This window comes from Carcharhinus amblyrhynchos, chromosome 3 (genome assembly GCF_965287045.1).
Source record: "Carcharhinus amblyrhynchos chromosome 3, sCarAmb.v2.hapA, whole genome shotgun sequence".
Classification (NCBI taxonomy): Eukaryota; Metazoa; Chordata; class Chondrichthyes; order Carcharhiniformes; family Carcharhinidae; genus Carcharhinus; species Carcharhinus amblyrhynchos.
Window position 1 is genome coordinate 122,582,590 of NC_137326.1, and position 7,596 is coordinate 122,590,185.

Genomic DNA, 7,596 nt, shown 5'->3' on the forward strand with positions numbered 1-7,596 from the left:
TGTGAGAATATTGGCAAATGGAAGGTTTTTGACAAAGAGCCTACAGGTTATCAGCGAGTCTGTCAGCCCAAGATAGATAAATAACTCAGTGGACTGTGTGTACATAGAAGTTCCATTTCTGAGGAAACAATGAAAGTTCATATTCTCGAGAAAGCTGAAGTGCTGAATATGACGCTGGCAGGTGGAGATTCATTGTCCAGATATCCCAAAGGTGAATCTGAACATTCAAGAGGAGTACAATCACCATCTTGCTGCACTGTAGATGTAGAAGAAATATTTGCTAAATATTTGCTAAAACAGCAAGTTTATCAGCAATAATCTGATCTAATCTGCTTTGTAATGTTCAAGAACATAAAAAATAGGTGCAGGAGTTGGCCATTCAGCCCCTCGAGCCTACTCCATCAATAAGATCACGCCTGGTCTGATCTGGCCTTAATTCCATTCTCCTGCCTGTCCCCCGTAATTCTTGACTCCCCCCCTTTGCAAATCAAATACATGTCGAACTTAATAACTTTGCCTTCACTGCTCACTGGGGAAGACAATTCCAAACACTAAAAAGCTCTGAGAGAAGAAATTCCCTCTCTCCCCTGTCTAAAATGGGAGACTCCTTATTTTGAAACCGTGCTCACTCGTTTTGGATTCCTCCATGAGGGAAAACACCCTTTCAGCATTCACTCCGTCAAGCCCCTCAGAATCTTATGGCCGGGATTTTGCTGTCCCGCCCACCTCAGATATCGGAGCAGGCGAGGGGTGAACCATGGAAAGGTCCGTTGACCTCGGGTGGGATTTTCCGGTTTCGGCGCAAGCGAGGCGAGGAAAACCTGCCCTGCATGTATCAATAACATCAGCTTTCATTCTTCTAAGCTCCAATGATTATAGGTGCAACCTACCTTTTCCTCCTCACCTCATGAATCAGCCTAGTGAACTTGCTCTGAACTGTCTCCATTGTAAGTATGTCCTTCCTTTAAATGAGGTGGGAACGAACGGGCTCCCCTTTTCTCAACCTCACTTGTTGGTCGTGACAAAAGATTATTTAAAATTCTTTCTGCAGCGGGTATATTTTCCCAGTCCAAATGTATTTATTTTTTATAAGGAGCTGATTTCAACAGACAGCTGGCTTTCTTGCGTCAATTAAAGAATAAGTTTATTAGTCACTAAAACCCCCAAGGAAAAATAATAAAGATGTGACAACACACACATTCCAGTAGACTTTGGAGCTGTCCTTGTTGCTCTTACAGTCCAGTGGAGACACTTGTTGGTTTGTTCCCAGCAGGAGAGATGACTTGGTTTCTCTGCAGATTTAGCCAAAGAGGTTGTCTTGTTTCTTCCAGTTTGCTGTCTGTCTCTCCAGCAGGAGAGAGAGGGAGCAAGGTAGGTCCTTCTTGCTTCTTTGTTCTTCTACTTTCTTTGAAGCACTGGTCTTCAGGCAGTTTTAACCCATTTTACCAACATGTACCTGAGAGTGGGAGATAGGCATGTCCCACTCAGAAATCATTCTGCTTTCATCTCAGAAACACTTTTGATACATTCTGATATATAAATCAACAAGAAATGTTAATTTCTGGTTATATCACAGCTTAGTATGGCTCCTGCTCTGTCCAAGAAAGGATTGTGAATGTAGCCCGGTCCATCATACAAACCAGCCTCCCACCCATCGATTCCATCTACACTTCCCGCTGCTTTGGAAAAACAGCCAGCATAATTAATTACCCCATGCACAATTCTCTCTTCCACCTCCTTCTGTCAGGATAAAGATACAAATGTCTGAGGACACGCACCAACCGACTCAAGAACAGCTTCTTCCCTGCTGCCATCAGACTTTTGAAGGACCTACCTCACATTAAGTTGATCTTTCTCTACACTCTAGCTATGATTGTAACACTACATTTTGCACTCTCTCCTCCCCTTCTCTATGTACTGTATGCTTTATCTGTTTAGCGTGCAAGAAACAATACTTTTCACTGTATACCAATACATGTGATAATAATAAATCAACTCAAGCCAAAAGATATGCTATAAAAGGGTGCATGTTAGAACTGAGAGGTGGTATGTTTAGGGGAGACATTGCAGAGAAAATTGTTCACACAGAGGGTAGTGGGTGCCTGGAACGCACTGCCAATGAAGGTGGTGGAAGCAGGCACATTAGCAACATTCAGTGTGTATCTTGATAGGCACGTGAGCGGAAGGCGAATAGAAGGATAGAAACCACATATCAGCACAGGCTTGGTGGGCCAAAGGGCCTGTTCCTGTTCTTTGTTCCTTGTTTAAGACAGAGGCATTGGGCAGAATCTATTGTCTAGTCTGTAATCTCCCGAAATGTAGGACATTAAAGCCCAATGGTTTGCATTTTCCATATCTTTCTTTCAAGTGTCTTTGTTTGAAGTGGACCTTGACGCCTCTTCAGGTGTGAAATTCCTTGTCCTCCCAGGAAGGTCTGCTAATACAATCCACATTGGAATTTTCCAGAAAGCATCCTCTCAAGTATCAGCTATCACTTCTTCTTAAAAAAACACAGGTCCTCTCTAAACAGTTCAACATGTCCATAGTTAATTTTAGGTTTCGGGTCATCCTCACTGTGGTATTGTGTCAGCTGTCATGACAAAGATGACCAAAGCAGTACCCAGTATTCCAGATGTGGTCTTACCAATGTGCTGTACGATTCTAGTAAGATTTCCCTACTTTCAGACTTTATCCCCCTTCCTATAAAAGTCAACATTCCATTTGCCTTAGTTACTTGTTGTACCTGCGTACTGACTTGTTTTAAGATTCATGTGGAAGTACACCAAGGTTCACTCTGTACTGCAGCATTCTGCAATCTCGCTCCATTTAATTATTATTGCTACTTTCTGTTCTTCCTGCCAAAGTGGACAACCTCACATTTTCCCATTCATTTATTTGTGTCACAAGTAGGTTTACATTGACACTGCAATGACAATACCGTGAAAATTCCTTAATCGCCGCACTCCGGCACTTGTTCGGGGACACTGAGGGAGAATTTAGCACGGCCAATAAACCATATTATAATTCATCTGCCACATATTTGTACACTCTGTCTAAACATTAATATTATTTGAATCAGTTGGTGTGGGGCAATCAAGGAAGCTAAATTCAGACATCTAATACTTCCGTACAAAGAGACAAAAAACTTCCAAATGGGACTTTGATGAGGAGTTAAAGTGAAGGGTTTAAGGATCATCCGGTATGCTTTAGTTAGTTATTTACGCGGCTTAGTTTCCCCATTCAAACAGCTTATCTCCTACATTAGCTTAATGAGATCCAAGGTGAACATTTTATTTCATTGCGTTTTAAGCTCAGTGTCTCTGTGTTCCCTTTCTGGAATGATGATTTTGTAAGTACCTCTTTCTTTGTTTCTCAGTTTGCAGGAGAAAGGAAGGAACCATCCTGATTATTAAATTCCCTGTTGCTGGTTCAAGAACAGGTTGATGTACTGCCAATGATTTTATCAGCACTCTGAAGACATTTTGCAACTCAATCTTCAAAGGGAAGATTTTTCTCGCAGCTGTTGTCCTGCTCAATGGGTTAACATTGGAAAACCCAAGGCACGCACACAGCTGCAGATTTGTATGTAGAGAATTTCTTGTTTGCAAAAAAGCCTCTCTACAAAAATGTATATTTTTTGCAGCAAAATTGTTTTCTTTATTTCCAAATAAACACTTCCTCAGATTGCACTCTGTGATTTCCTATTTTATCATTTTGATTCTAAGTACTGGGCGGGCTTGAAACTGGGAGTGTTTCAGATCCAATTTTTAGATCCATTCTGAGGTGCCCCCATACGCACTCTGGCTGAAAAAATAGCAGCGATCCTGAAACACTCTGCAGAAACCTGTGGCCGGGGCTTAATGCACCCGAAACCCTGCAGCTCCGATTGGAGTCTCCAACTGCGCATGCGCAGGAAAGAAAATAGAAAATGCTCCCCTGCCACTTCGCTCGTGAGCCGGATAATGCCTCCACAGCCATTTTCCCGCCCCATAACATAACTGAACCCTTTATTCCCCTACATTTCCCATTACCCAGACCGATCGCTGCCCCCGTCCCCCTTGCCCATCCCTTCCGATCACACGCAGAATGGCAGCGGACCCCCTCTTCCTCCGTTCCCACTGATCGCACGCAGGGTGGCAGCAGATGCCCCCTTACTCCCCACCGATCACACGCAGAGTGGTAGCGGACCCTCCCTCCAACCCCCCTCCCAACCAATTACATGCAGGGTGGCAACGGACCACCTCCACGCCCACAGATTACACACAGAGTGGCAGCGGACCCCCCATTCCCCCCCCCCCCACCACCCCACCGGCCACCCCCCACCAATCACACGCAAAGTGGCAGTGGAGTTCCCCTTATCGCGACCGATCACACGCAGAATGGCAGTGGACCTCCCTCCCCCCACTGACCACACGCAGAATGGCAGTGGACCTCCCTCCCCCCACTGATCACACGCAGAATGGCAGTGGACCTCTCTCCCCCCACTGATCACACGCAGAATGGCAGTGGACCTCCCTCCCCCCACTGATCACACGCAGAATGGCAGTGGACCTCCCTCCCCCCACTGACCACACGCAGAATGGCAGTGGACCTCCCTCCCCCCACTGATCACACGCAGAATGGCAGTGGACCTCCCTCCCCCCACTGATCACACACAGAATGGCAGTGGACCTCCTTCCCCCACTGACCACACGCAGAATGGCAGTGGACCTCCCTCCCCCCACTGATCACACGCAGAATGGCAGTGGACCTCCCTCCCCCCACTGATCACACGCAGAATGGCAGTGGACCTCTCTCCCCCCACTGATCACACGCAGAATGGCAGTGGACCTCCCTCCCCCCACTGATCACACACAGAATGGCAGTGGACCTCCTTCCCCCCACTGATCACACACAGAATGGCAGTGGACCTCCCTTCCCTCCACTGATCACATGCAGAGTGACAGCAGACACCCCCTCCATCTCCACTGATCACATGCCTGCAAATGCATTTAGATTGACGTCACGCCTGTTTCAGGTGGTCTCCCAACAGCAGCCATTTTTACCCCTTGGTAAAGGAGGAACCAGCGTGGGGGCGGGCACAGATTGCGCTACTGGCCTGAACCCCTTCTTTACCAAGTTTTCGCGCCCGAAAACGGGTACAATTTTATTGTAAAATCGGGCCCTGTGTTTCTAAAATATGATTTGCAGCAAAAGTCTAGTGAAGAGCACAGATGGAATGAATTAACTTTCCACAGGCCTGGCGTTCGTCTTTTCTGCTTTGGCCGCAGTAAGTCTGATTTCAGCTGAGAGGTGACTGATTGCTAGTTTGGAGTACCTGCTACTTGCAGAGGTTGCTACTACTACAATTTCCGGGAAAAGCACTAGAACAGAATGAGAAAACAAATACTCCTGTTGCTTTTGTCTGAACCGTGTGTTTTCTCTCTTTGTGGATGCGCTAACTCTAAAGTGTAACGCTGTTAAATGTAACTTCAGCAAGTCAGTGAGTTTAATGCCTTTTCCATGGGCTTGCTCATATGTCCGTTGCATAAAATAAAAAGGCATTAGTATCCAGCTCCTGCTGCTGATCATTAAGTGTGCAGGTTAAAATTATTCATGGAATAACATGAATATTAATATTCAACACACTGCTTCAAGCAACATGAATCTTAACTTTACAGTTCCAGGTAATGTTGATCCGAATACCTAAATAAAAATGTATGCCTATTTCAAACTCTTTAATAATGATAATATCTTGGATCTGAAGCTAGTGTGATTTGAAGTAAAATGTGGGATGTTTTTATTAATAGGCAGGCTTAACATGCTTTTCAATATTTATGCAGGTGACTCTTTTAAGGTTCGCTTGTCATTCTCTGACCAGAACCTTAACAGCAGCCTCAGTGAGAAAGTTGATGTACATTGTCGAATATTTTTGCCATCAGTCATCTTCATTCTCTTCTGCAAATCCCTACCTGCTTTATTTCCCAAGATAAGGCACAAATGCAGCTGCCATTTTCTCCAGGATGCCTTGCAATGAAATATAACAATGGATGTTGGCCCGCATCAGGTTATCCTGACCATTTTTTATTATTCATTTATGGGACCTAGGCACCACTGCCTGGCCAGCATTTATTGCCCACCCCTCGTTGCCCTTGAGAAGGTGGTGGTGAGCTGCTTTTTTGAATGATTGCAGTCCATGTGCTCTGGATTGACCCACAATGTCGTTAGGGAGGGAATCCCAGGATTTTGATCCAGCGACTGCAAAGGAATGGCGATATATTTCCAAGTCAGGATGGTGAGCGGCTTGGAGGGGAAGCTACAGGTGGTAATGTTCCCATTTATCTGCTGCCCTCGTTTTTCTAGATGGAAGTGGTTATGGGTTTGGAAGGTGCTGTCTGAGGATCTTTGGTGAATTGTTGCAATGCATCTTGTGGACAGTACACACTGCTGCTACTCAGTGGTGGAGAGATTGAATGTTTGTAGATATGGTGCCAATCAAGTGGGCTGCTTTGTCCTGGATGGTGTCAAGCTTCTTGAACGTGGTTGGAGCTGCACCCATCCAGGCAAATGGGGAATATTCCGTCGCACTCCTGACTTCCGTCTTGTAGCTGGTGAGTTGCTCTGAGGAGTCGGGGGTGAGTTACTTGCCGCAGTATTCCTAGCGTCTGACTTGCTCTTGTATATGTTTATGTGGTGAGTCCATTGCATGCACTTAGCCATGCAGTTTAACATGGCTAAATTAGGATAACAATGTTTCGCTAAAATAAAATTTCCTTACTTTCTTTACCTTTCCTTACCCTTTCCTTACCTTTTCTCCCTGTTTTCTTCCCCTTTCCCCCTTTTTCTCAATTTTACCTCTCTTCATGCCCCCCCCCCATCTTCCCCCTTCCCCCCACATTTTCATCTGTCACAGTTTATCCTCTGATTTCAGCTTCTTTGCCGTTTGGCCATCACACCTTCTATTCTCTGTGTGGGCTGCCATTAGCAGCATTTCCCCTTGTTGCTGAGGCTATGATTCATTTTTCATTCCCTCACCCTCGAGTATAAATATCTCCCAGTTTCTATGCCTCTTAGCTTTTGACAAAGGGTCATCGGGACTCGAAACATCAGCTCATTTCTCTCCTTACAGATGCTGCCAGACCTGCTGAGATTTTCCAGCCTTTTCTCTTTGGTAACAATTTCTTGCCCAGTGTTTCAGCTGGTGGATCAGTCTCAGTCCATTGACAGTTGTGCTGCATCGCAGTCAATCGACCTGAAGTGAGTGACACTATCACATCTCGAAGGTTACTCATCGCTACAGCCAAAGTTCAACTTTAAATATCAGTAACATGGTGGCATGAAGTTTCAACTGCCACAGGAGCTGGTGAAATCCAGATATCAAGATAGATTCTTCTGTCCACTTCGACGGTAACATATATGCAAATTGAGCAGCACCGTAGCACAGTGGTTAGCACTGCTGCTTCATAGCTCCAGGATCCTGGGTTCGATGCTCGGGTCACTGTCTGTGTGAAGTTTGCACATCCTCCTCGTGTCTGCGTGGGTTTCCTCCGGGTGCTCCGGTTTCCTCTCACAGTCCAAAGATGTGCGGGTTAGGTTGATTGGCCATGCTAAGAAATT